Here is a 13,136-nt window from a genome sequence, read left to right as displayed (position 1 = left end):
CTAGATCCGGCAATTAACATGTTAAACGATGGCGAAGATACAAGGCCTCCCAACTAGTACGATCTAAGTGTTCGTCGATGACTATGAAAGTGGAGGAATATTGAGAAGAGACAGCAGAGATATCCATAGTAGTGTAGGAATGTCACATTTGACACGAAGACAGACATGATAGGAGTTCTTTTTATACTTTTTTCAGGACATGTTTATTGATTTTTTAAAATGGAACAACGCGAAAGACAAAAAATATATAAAAACCAAAGGATTAAGTACAGCGATAAAATACACATCAAAACATTCAAAGTGGAATATATACAAGTCACTGTATACCATGTTTTGGTAACCAAGGTGTCCTAGGGACAGTGTGTAATGTTCTTACAGTCTTTACATTGGGTACAGTAAAACTGGTGTCCTTCCGGAATGGTCTTTCGCGAATGTCCGTAACAGTCCTGACCTAAAGGGAGTGGCTGTCCTCGATGTCTGGTTCTGTTTCTTCTGACACTATCACTAACACAGGTTTAAAAGTTATTTTTTTTTCACTGGACGTTTGGATTTAGGATCAAAACTCTTGGGCGTAATTAGCCACTTCTTTGGCCCAAGCCTCGAAACCCAAACTTTTCCAGTCACGTACCTCTGTCCAGTGAGGGTGTAAGTCATAAGCAACACACACATCGTCGTACACATCTTCAGTACCTAAAAGATGAGGAACCCTTTTTCCCGTAGAGGTCGAGAAGTATCCAGATGGAAACGCAAGGCTTTGAACAAAATGAGTCTCTCGTGGACATTTGAAGGGACCACGTTTATGTTTTATTTGGTGGTAAGTACTGCTCGCAAAGAATCCATAAGGAATTAACTGATATACGAAATCCCCGAAGGCAAGTCATTAAGACACAAGCCACACGTCGACCCCAATTCATGGGACACAGTTCTCGTCATAAGTGTTGGTAATCCTGCACCGTTTGAATACTGTCATTTATTTCCTTCCACGGAATCTGCTCTAGCATCACTGATAAAAGTTGTGGCATGGTAAGTCGTTTTTATACCTCTTTTTGTTGGAGGCAATAAGTGTACTCTCTGCACAAAGATGATCGTACTCCCGTGGCGAATCTAAAGGGTTTAGTCACTAACTTGCACATCAGAACACACATTTCAGAAGTTTCCTCTTGAACTAAGTTTACGTTGTGTGACATATTTTGGTAATCCTCTAACCCTTCTTCTGGAATTCGTTGCAGTATGTGTAACTTGTAGTAAAAGAATGAATCACAACAAATCGATCCTTCTCGCCCATTAACAATGTCTGGCCACTGGAACACTTTCATCTGAATCAGTCCTCATATAGCATTCAGGTACCAGTGGTTTAAACATCGGTGACGTGACGAATGCAATTGTTCTTTGCGTTTCACTTGTATTTTGGCCAGCTCTCGGTAAATGCGTTCTCCACAGGCAAATCTTGTAAAGTATCTATGATCATGTCAGTCAGTATTATTTTATTAAAATATTCTCATAGAGCAAAAGTAATGGACATAGTAATTTCTGACCACTGTCATTCAGGGTAACGGTCAAGAATGTCAATAAAATCTTCTAATGTAAACGGTCTAAAGCGGAATAATCGGATGAACGCAGATTTGATCCAGAGAAATCTGACGAGTTTGTTGACTTTTTCTCACTTCCCTCTTGTGAATTTCTCGACACAAATGTTATACAGTCACCAATTTAGATTTTGCTCTGGTAAGTCCGTGCCAAACATCCTTGTAGATCTTCCCTTGCAGTTCGTTTGGTAATCCTTCAATATTAGTTTTCAAATGTGGTTTAAATACTTTGACTCGGTGATGTCCAACGTTTGACACCAAGCCAAGTTTGTTTCCACTTCAATGACTGGAGTCCCACTAAAAGTAGGTAGTAACAATGCGGAGACCATCGAGTATGTTCCATGTAAGCCGAACCGTTCTGCTTCCACTGGTGAAGTGACACACCGCACACTGAAGCACCTGACTTTATCCCCTTCGCCCAAGTAAAAACTTCCGGCTCTGGCTAATTCTTCGGGTGTTGTTCCTCCTAGATATTTAGGCCATTTTCCTTGGAATGTTTGGAATCGACTTTCAAAGTTGCAGTAGTCAGGCAAACGAACAGGGAACGAATATTCGTCATTCACCGGCTCCTGTCGATGAGGGTAGGGTGAAATCCGCAGGCGTTTGCACAGGGTTGCATGACATCCGTAGGGTGGTAGCTGCATGGTGTCACGTGGAGGATGACACTGACCATGAAAACCAGTAAAGTGATAAGATATTCTGTAACGAGTGGCATCGCAATCGCATCCGTCAGGTTTGACACGCACAGCATCATTTTCCATGGTAGGTATTGTAGTAGTCATAGCAACGTTCCCATGATGTGGTACTGAATCGCTGAAGTCACAGTGTACAGCATCGCTCTCATCGCAAGGCAAAGCATCGGACTCACTTGATAATCATCGAATTTGAATGATGTCTGTTTATAAGGATTCATCTTTCTCGCTTGGTATTGGTAGTTACAATGAACTATCAGTCTTCGATGTTGTCCCTTTTTATATGCTGACCATTATCGACGTGACCGTATAGTAAAGTAAAGTGGTTAGGAAGCAGAACTCTCTTCTGGTACACGATATGATACACTTTTTCCAAAGGTCGACTGACGATTTGGTGTGCGGGTAAACGTACAATTGTGTGCGGTTCTTAAGTGGTCACCTTAAAGTTTCCATCCTGTCCAGACTGCAAAGATTCGTTCAGTACGACAAAGTTCATCATTCGACTGGTGCGATAATTGAGAGTAATTTCTTTCACTTTACACACCGTGTGCACTTCTCCTATTTTTCCTGGTATTCGTTGCCGTAATTTTTAGGACCGCCACTAGCAAAACTTAGAATCTTGTCGTTGGGGTGCTCGTCCGTCCAGGCTCCTAGACGGTCTCCTTCGATGTCAGGGTGACGTTGACCCAGGCGATCGATGTAGATGCAACTGTCCGTGTCAAAGTAAAGGACGCGGTCTCCGAACAATTCTAAAGCTTCATGCAATTTAATATGGTAGCATGGGCTGTCACGTAGGCCGCAATGATGACATTTCCAAATTCGTCAGCTTGAACAAAAGTTCAGTTCTTCTTCGTAATTGACTAAGATCAATTCCTCACGAACGACGTCAACGTGTTTCATGTATTTAATTTTGACGTGAATCATCTGGAAGTACCAGGAGGGCTGTCAAATACTCCTTCTTGGGTACACACGGTCGATGTGCCATTTTACCCCACGAACAATTCAACATCACTTTGGCAAACGATCGCCTTCTTTCGTTTTTCTCGACGTGGTCTAAAGTGATGCTCTCCTGATCCCAGTATTTCTCTTTGAATTTCTTTTGGTCTTCGGGAGTGTAGCACCAGGAAGGATAGCAGCTGGCTTCTTGTTTCAGTTACAAAAAGACATCCACGTAGCCTGCGAAAATGCCCTTCTGTGTCTTCTCGCCCTTGTGATATTTTTCTGTCTTGGGAAAGTGGTAAATTTCGTACACTTCTTAAAGGTGGTATCCCAGGTCCAGAGCTTTAAACAATTCCACGCTGACCCACGTTCCCGTCAAGACGCGTTATTCCTGGGTGTGATGACAAGGTCGGTCTTGGTTGCACCTTTCAGCACAAGTACTGCACAAAAGTCACATCAGTTTTCCTTGGCAATTGTGAGGTAAAGCGGGATGGTACAAGTCCGTGGATGGCAAGACTTTGCACTTCATCAATCCTTCGTATTGTTGAATTTTGTCCAGGTCAATTTGTTGCGTCAGCAATTGCAGCTGCCCTGAGTAAAAGCGTTAATTTTTCCACACGTAAGAATACAGCGAACACACGTCCAAGTATTTAATTTCTTCTCCTTTCTCCTCGTCGGCTTGGTGCACCAAACGGGTGGCATTCGTCCGTCCTCCGTACACACTGTCCTTCGGGTTCAGTCGGTTGACCAGCTTGTAACTTTCCACGATGTGTTGAAACTCGTGATCGGTTTTCAAACGGTGATCGTACTCGTGTTCCCACATTTCCACCACTTGGTATCCTTGTTGTTCAAACTTTAAGCGCCGCTGACAAGTGGCCTGGTACTTCCATGGTCTGTTGTTAAAGCTGATTTTTAGTGTCTCGTTGAGGGTAGCAAAGGGGACATCCTTGAAATACGCAACCGTTAAACTCGTACACGATCTTGGGGTTTTCTAAAGCCCAGTCATCCATCAAATACGTTTCGATTGTCTTTTCGCCTGCTCCGTTGCGAGCATGTTGGATCCAGTTGTCTTCCTTGTCGCACAAGTAATGTAGCCAGCGTAAGGCTTTGACCGAGTATTGATGTTTGACAAAGTTTCTCGTTTTTGGGCTTATGAGAGTCAAGGTGTTTTCGGGCATGAATTGTTGGCGGTACGCTAAGGAACACGCATCGGCAATGGTGCAGGCTTCTTTCAAAGGATCGATACCTCCTTGTTCCATGAACAGGTCTCAAAATTGACCACAGTAACGCCATAAAATGTCCACGTCGGAACGACAATACTTTAACATTTCTTCCTGAAAGTCGAAATGGTCACATGCGTGAGTCTGGTAGCAATCGTGGAAAGCTTCTCCTTGTTCGGTACGCATGTTGTCGGGGTCATAGTCGTGAACCTCAGACTAATGGGGTAGAACGTCGTGTTGATTGGCTTCGGTATTGAAAAAGTGCGTAATATAGAATTTGGCCATTTCTGTCACTCCAAACCTTTTAGGCATTCGACTCAACGGCATGGCCAAGTATTTCATCGAATCTATAAACTGCATCTGTCCCACTTCCATGTAGATGAGTTTGGCTCCATTCAAAGTCACTTTTGGACGTTCGGTGCTTTGTTCCGTATATTATCTCAAAAGAAACTGTCCATCGTATCCCAAGAAACTGTAAGCCAATACCGTGGCATAGCGATGACAATCTCCGTAACGTTCGATGTTATCTTGGATCCACGTCTTGTTGATGGAGTCTAAGATCCATTGGGCAAAATCGGCTAGCGTGTTCGGTCCCAGTAAGAGTTTTTCACGTCCTGCTGGAATCTTGCTACAGAAAGGGCAATGACTAAAAATAGGCTCTTGGATGCACTTCTCATACCCTCGATAAGCCACGCACAAATTAGGAATGTGAATGCTGTTCTATCGGATGCATTCAAAATCCCTTCCTTCTGGTCATCTTCCTCCTCTTGTTTGGAATGATATCTCTGAATGTATCATTCGTGTTCGAAGTCCTCGATTTGGTGACAAATGTGACATGGTTTCTTTCCTGGACATACATGTGCCTTGGCATTATTGGTACGTAGTATGCCTTGTCCACAAGTAGGGCACTATCTCAGGAGTTGACAAGTACTTTTCTGCTGTGAACCTTGCGTCTTCAGATGTTGTTGGTAACAGTCAGAGCAGACATAAGTGCGCTGACAATCAGGACAATGCACTCGTTCTTGTCCTTTGTCCAGGCGGGGTTGAGAGGCTAAACATCCCTCACATTTCGATCCACAATGCTTGGGTTGCTCTCGACTGTTATATCTATAGTCACATTTCTCAAAGTAATAACCGTATCCCAGAAATGAAGCGGTATTGATAATGGCATCGAAATGTTCATCGTGATGATAGACGTGAATGTATATTCCGTCTTTGAAATTTTTGCCCCGAAACAACAGAAGTCCGCGCACTTCTTGAGGGTGCACCTTCAAGGTGTAACGTGGAACCATGACGTCTTGCGATTTTTGCATTTCAGGAATGCCAGAGAGGTCTGTCTCTGGATATCCCCGCTTACTGTAACAGGAGTTCTGCTTCTCTTCATTGTTTGGCTCGGTTCGATTTTCGAATGTTCGCCCAGTCTCTTTTACATTCTGCCGTGTCGTTCTTGTCGGCATATGTTGGTCCCACCATCATGACACTGTCTAAACACATCTGGTCTTGAGTGTTGTAAATTTGTACGAGGCTCTTTTTGGTGCTGCGAAGTTCGTCCACCAATAACACCTTTTTATGTTGACCAACGCCTTTGGGAAGAGACACGTGGGTCATGAACAGTGTTGTTTTTCCATCAGTGATGTGAAACTTGTCGTTGGATTGTTGCACGTGTTGAATCTTGTCGATAACTTTGGAAGATGCCAATTCTGCTGAGCTGCTAAATTCGATCTAAACGGCGGACTTCACACTGTCTTGATAAATGGAAAGTCTCAAGCGATCTTCTTCTTTGGCTACACACTGTCGTTTCAGTGTGTTTAACAAAGAATCACCACACCCCGATGATGAATCCCTCTGCTTTCTCCAATGGTACTCCGGACTTGAAATCTCTAAACTTCACCGTCTACGTGTAAGAAGTAGTTCTAACTTTTCTAGAGGATAGTTTTTCCGTCTCTCGAATTTGATAGTACTTTTCAGGGTTTATTGGTGGCAGTGGCGAACTTTGATTCAGAGTAGACTCTATGGGTCTGGATTCTGGCTAAATCATGTCATCTTCAAAATCGAATGGCATGAACTTAATCCAAGACTTCAGCTACTGTACAAGGCGATAGATCACGTTTCTGCTTTTTACTTACTTCTCCTTTCTCCACGAAATGATGCGATCGTTTCATCTTGACTACAGAAAGTCAAATGACTACATTTTAAACGCCATGGGTCACTATATCCGTGTCAAACCAGGGCCTTCCCTATATAAAGGGTCAGTGCCTTCCCTTCCAGTATTCATTTCACTCTCAAACCGACCAGAACGATGGAAGAGCACACAGACATCGAACTTCTCATCAGAGCGTTGCGAGGTGTCATACAAAAGTTTTCTTCAGACAAGCCGACGGACTACTCCCCTCCTTTCGTGATAGAAGTCAAGATACTTGCTATATCTGTAAGAAGAAAGGGCATTGGGCTACAGAGTGTTCAGACCGTCAAAAAAGCAAGACATGTGTCAAAAGAGACAAAAGTCAAGATACCTGTTACCCTTGTCAAGAGAACGGACATTGGTCTTCAGAATGCCCTAAAAAACAACAGGAGCAAGAGGAAGAGAGTGGTTCCGAACAGGAAGAAGAGGTACCGTCCCAAAAGAAAGAACCCAGGCACGTCCAAAAAGAGAAAAAAGAGAAGAAAAGAAAACGAGGAGAAAGTGAGAAAGAAGAGGAGGGAAAACCTGTGAATTTGAAGAAATTTAAGAAACAGAAAGAGTGAACCAAGACACAGAAGAAGTATATGAACGTTTTAAAGTGTTGCTATGTGTTGTGAATTGGATTGTAAAATTTGTACTAGAATAGACCAGACAGAAAACGTAAGTGTCTCTTGGTTTTGACTTTTAGAATAAGGACCTACACTCACGCATTCAAACACGTACATCATGGGGTAAAAAGGGATTTTGAGTTTTAATTGATTTTGGCAAAATTAATGCTATCTCTTTTCGAGAGAAGTAAGTGGCCCTGAAAACGACCGATGGGTATTTGTTTTTTTTTAAAAAAAACAAACAAACTCAGGAACGGTACGTAATCCGCTTTAACCACCTTAATCCTTTGCCACGGTGAAGACCTACTTCTGGACTGGTTCCTGTCAATGATTTGGTAGAAATGGGTGGTATCTCAGGCGTAGTAACAGGGTTTGCTTGTTTGACTCGGGAAGGTCTTTTTCTCTTGGGTCGTATAAAAGAAGTCTGATACATTTGTTTCAGACTCCTTACCTGTGCTAAAATGTCTAAGAGTACCATCACCGTTTGACTTTCACTGTCATCCTTCTCTCCTAAACCTTGTTTCTTCTCTGCTTCTTCTTCTTCTTCCTGTCGTTTCCTTCTTGCTTCTTCTTTTTCTTCTCGTTGTTGCCGTTGAAGGAGAAAGGCTTGTTCTGCTTCTTTCTGCTGTTGTAAAAATTTCTTCAGTTCTTCTTTCTGTCTCTGTCCTCGACGTGTGGTAAAAATGGAGAAGGAGACGAAGGTACTGGATCCGGAAAAAATTCTTGCGATGAAGAAAGAAAATCGATAAAATCCCATTAAAATCGGCCTCCTCTGGAAGTAAGACTGTGTTGACTTTGATAGCCGCTGCTACACAATCGCTTCTCGTCTCCACGGCCGGTGCACCCCAATTCATCGTCTTTTTAGTTTCCGTCATGTGTGAAAACTATCGCATGGATTCATTGCACATCTATATAGGGAATGTGACATCACAGTCAACTCTCTTCGGATTGGAAGACAGGCTCCACACTGTGACTGAATTTTGTAACGCGTGTAAGGATTGGTGAAAAACGCAATCCGTTTCGATCCGCTCTTCCACTATAAATAACCGCAGTTCATTTAATTACCTTCACCTGTTCAGATGTGGACAAACGCAGAATCATCTACCCTTGTATCGTCGATGCTGTTCGGTACGAACTTACCCATGTATCTGAAATTCTGTAATCATCATGTACAATCATCCGGATCACCAATATGAGCGTTTAGAAAAGAAGAATTTATGTGGAGAGACAAGGCTGTTTTAAAAGAGTCCTCATCTATGGTCCAGAAGACAGAAGAAGTTTGAGGAAGAGAAGAAGACCTATGCGATGCCCTTTATGTTAACGGAATGATGTTAACATAAACCCAAAGGATCTTTTCAGGGCTACTCATACTCCTCGAAAAGAGTTACTTTTTTGCCTAATTTTTTTTAGTAGGTTGTATAGTTTTTTGTGTGATAGATTAATGTTCATCCATCTGACGATGCTGTATTGTGTCGAAGCGCATACTAGAGGTACTATAACAATTTCTGTTTAAACGGGTTGTTAATACTTACTGTAATATCATTTAATGTACATTTCCTTCATAGTCTGAAAAAAATAACATCTTCGATTCAGTATACAAGTACAACCATCTGATTCATATTATTTTGAAGAAAGTAACCAATTAAGCAACTTAAATCTTCTTTAATTTGAAAAGATAACTCTTGTACAAGATTCTCCACTGTTGCATTCCAAAAGACGAAATTTTCTTTAAATTGTTTCACTGTGCATTTAAAGTTATTGCTAATTTGCAGTTTGTAAGATTTTACAACCGAATTTGAAAAAAAATATATTTTGGGAACAATTGTACCATGCTTCTGGCATTTTACATTTGCATCGATATATATAGATATTTGCTTATTAAATATTCACTGAGAAAACATAAGTATTCACTTACATGGAGATAAGAGTAACATATATGACTTGTTGGACCGTTCGCAACCTACGTCATTTCGAAACCGTTCAGTGCCTTTTCGAAGTGCCATTTCGCGACCCCAACTTTCCTTGAAACATCCGCTTGACGTATCACAAGATCTGTTTGGTCGCGCCATTTCGCAACCGCAGAGCAGTTTCTTTACCTGGTCGTAAAACGACTTTGCGGTTTGGTAATATCACTCTTTTCACTTTTCCTGATACTGATGATGCGTGATAGTTTGCATGACATTTTATACACGCATATACATTATAGACCGTGGACAAACTGAATTAAAAATTTGGTGCTGAGTCGTTTAAATTCAACATCTGGTCATGTTTCAATCATAATTTTTCTAGTACTGCCAGTAGTAGACTTTTTATTTACTGGTGTCAGTTTACGATTGCTTACTCCCACAGGTCAATTTAGTTGTAAATTCAAATACATATATTTAGTAGCCGTCTATGAAAAAGCAGCCTGTGACTAATTTAGTCCTAACAGTTTACACGTGGATTTCGTAGGGAAAAGAGACTTTGTGATCAATAGCAAGATGCCTAATGCAATTTGCAATTTTACTTCCACCTAATAAACCTATGACTATAAAGTTCAATCAATTTTTCGAAAATACGCTTATGAGTTCCCACCCCCATCCCATTATTGTCATCGCATGTTTGCATGCATACACAATACCACACACTTCCCCTGCATAATGTTTTAGATCCTAGGGTAAATCGTATTCTAACGTATGCCCAGCTGACTGGTTTTCTTACATTGCTTCAAAGCATCCCATATGCTTATGATGTAAAAGCCACCTATTTACATTAGTATTTTCAAGTTACAACATTCAAAAAGAGTTCAAGTAAAATATTAAACAACATTTTTTTACAACATGAAAAATGTTGTTGCATTGAAAATCCAGCATGATTAAACTACAACACTCACCTTGTACTGATCTAAATAAATTCAAAACTTAAAGATATACTTTTAATAAACAGGAAAGATAAAGAGGTTTGTGTGTCCGTTTTCTGCGTATTATTTAGCTTCAATATTTATTGGGGCATGTTTCTGTCATTGTTTGTATAAAATTTACGTAATCTATTCGCTGCACATAAATCTGCAAAAGCGTAACTTTTTATATTTTGGTATTCCTAGCGGACTGGTCTTTTATAGTACATTTTACGAGATTATAGTTTGGGACATGTGGCTGACATGTTGCCTTTATCTGTTGCTAGGTACGTTTTCATATAAGGAGTGTAATGGCTCATATCTATATTCGTAGTTTTAAGTTGATGTCGGCGCTAAGAAGGCTTTTTTGTCTGTATACTAAACATGCAATTTGTCGGGTAGCAATTTCGGCTCACGATTATTTTCGTAAGTTTTGAAGTCACTCACCATTCATCTTTTATCAGATATATTACAAACAATAAACTTGATTCACCAGCACGTCATCAATCCAATATTTGTATAACTGAATGCTTTCTCCCATTCACGGGAAATAGGATGTCTACTCCTGCTGTGGGTCGCATTTTTAAAACCAACGCATTTGAAGCAATTTTGTAAAAGACTTTCTTATTGCAAAAGCGATATATCAAGGATAATCTGAAACATATTAAAATATTCAAAACGTCAGTCACTTATTCATTACTATAGGTCACAAAGAAACAAAACTGTTCATATAACGCCTCCACCGACTTCATATTGAATGTATTTAGACTGTTTCTGTCAGGTTCACGTGGTTTAGCAAATCTATTCTGCTCTGATAGCGCAGTTTGCAAAATTACCATCAGAAATTATCATGCGCATGATACAGGACAAGTGTAGATCCAACACTATTTCAAGAGCAAATCATTTAATAGCCAGAGTAAACTAGAGGATTATCAATCGTAATTTAGCAAGAAGTGATACAACAATACGTAAGTGGTCTAATGTACGTGTATACATGGCAATACAACATTCTAACCATAAACATTTCTGAGCTAAACAAATTGGTAAACAATTGCAATTCTCTTCCTGGTTTTGTCTAGGAGACATAGCATGTTATCGATATTTTGATCCTTTAGATCAGAAACACCATATTATTTTTTGTTATTCTACTAGTCTTTTCGAAACACTTTAGTGATGACATTCAGTCAGAAGGTATCATATCTGCTAGGAAAACAATAGATGTTGTAGCATATATTTCACTCACAACACTTAAACCTAACAAGAAACGTCTGTCCTAGATATGAAATTAAAGCTGCTTCCAGTAATGCAAGGGCGATAAGTCTTACTTCACTAAATAAAGGAAACAGTTTCTTCAGTGAAAATACACTAATGTTTTCAATAATTTGAGTAAACAGAAGTAACATTTTAAACGTTTTTTTTTTTTGGGAATCTTACTGCCAAAGTAACATCCTGGATGTAGAGAGAGAGAGAGACAGAGAGAGCGGGGGGGGGGGGGGGGGGGGGGCGGGGCAAATTGATAAATTGATTAAATACATTAAACATTTGTCATTGCTTGAATATATATCACTACACTAAATGAGTGAATAAGCTATTATTTGCACCCTGTCATTGGCCCTTACAAAAGCTTTACTACTTTTCTTCTACCTTTCTTGCAGATGTGCTATCCAGTGAAAAATGTTTCTTGTATTCAATAGAAAGGATCATCAAAAGACTAAGAGGAGAAGTAAAAAGTTGACTGAATTCAGTGCCTAGGCTTTTGCGTTGGACATCAAAGGAGAAATAAGTTCTTTTGCCCTTTCCGTAATGAATATTTGCGCTGAAAATTCCATTTTATTAATTCCATATCTCCATAAAATCAGTGCAACGTTTTATATGCTATTTCGAAATGCCTAACATAAATCCAATTGAAAAAATGTTGACACAGAACATTGGTGCCTTAAGGCCAGGAAAAAACCGAGAAACATCCTTGTGCATGCTCAGTGTCAGTGAAGGCTGCAAAGCGACTGCATCTTAACTGCAGGTACACACGATGGCATATTGCCAAATATAATAAAAGGAGCTTGACAATATGAAATAAATTAAGAAAACTTGAGCGGGAAAGAGAATATCACAGAAGTGAATGTATAAACTGGTATAAATCAGACAGATGTACCCCATTCCATACTTTGACAAAATACACAAATAGAAACAGAGTTTACAAGTGGACGATTTTCTTCCTGGTTGTACCTGGGCAAAGTTTTCGCTAAATAACATTAAACATTTTCAAGCTTGTAATTGTTCTTAACGAGTGTCTTAAAGTCTATATTTTGTCTAATCTGAAGACATTCTACAACTTGAAGAAGTGTCATTGTTTAATTATCATTTAAATGTACCTACCACTAACTAACACAAAGTCCCAACTAAGTCTATGGCATACTCAAAATCTTGGCTTGTCAAGAAATGGTATTCCTAGAATTAAAGGGCGATAAGTCTAACTAAACTTTTTACAAAACAGGTAATTACCATCTATCTAGTTCCGGAAATCGTCGATAAATTTTGAACACGGTCATTTGGTACTCAGTTCAATATTTAATGAACAGTTTTATAAATCCTCTGATTTTACTTCATAGTTAAAGGTTCCTGTATTAGTATGAGAAATTATGAACGAGGTATTTTTCTGAGTAATGCTGCACGAACTTATGAGTGAAGTATCATAACGAAACGAGTTCTTATTTTCACATACAAATACAGTAACCTTATAATTACATTCTTATTTCATTTCCTACCTAAGGCTTAAAAAGGGAATACAATACAAGAACTGAATTTATGCTGTATTTGAAAACAAATATACGACTGCAGATTCATCAATACACAGTAATAGCATTAACGTGCACAAATCACTCCCCAGCCATCTTTGAACTTTGTCGCGTGCTCGACATTATTTTGTTTAAAATTCTCGTTTTGGTCTGCTTAGAACTGAAATTTAGAGCCATATTTTGAATGAATGAGCACTGAAAAAGAACTTTTCCGGTTGGTCTTGAATTGATGGATTTTG

The 13,136-nt window shown here is 39.8% G+C and overlaps 1 protein-coding gene across 1 annotated transcript in view; it reads right to left on the bottom strand.

Annotated features, from left to right (window-relative positions):
• Positions 1 to 12,713, bottom strand: part of LOC149780716 (heat shock 70 kDa protein 12B-like) — a 111,282-nt gene extending 98,569 nt beyond the window's left edge. Inside the window, exon 1 of the mRNA XM_089937766.1 lies at positions 12,479 to 12,713. The gene's annotated coding sequence lies outside the window, so the exon portion shown is untranslated. The remainder of the gene's footprint in view (positions 1 to 12,478) is intronic.
• Between the last annotated feature and the right edge of the window lie 423 nt (positions 12,714 to 13,136).

Source organism: Sinohyriopsis cumingii, chromosome 16 (assembly GCF_028554795.1).
Source record: "Sinohyriopsis cumingii isolate HCF-2022 chromosome 16, ASM2855479v2, whole genome shotgun sequence".
Taxonomy (NCBI): domain Eukaryota; kingdom Metazoa; phylum Mollusca; class Bivalvia; order Unionida; family Unionidae; genus Sinohyriopsis; species Sinohyriopsis cumingii.
Note: the sequence above shows the minus strand (reverse complement) of the source record. Positions and strands in the feature narration are given on the sequence as shown.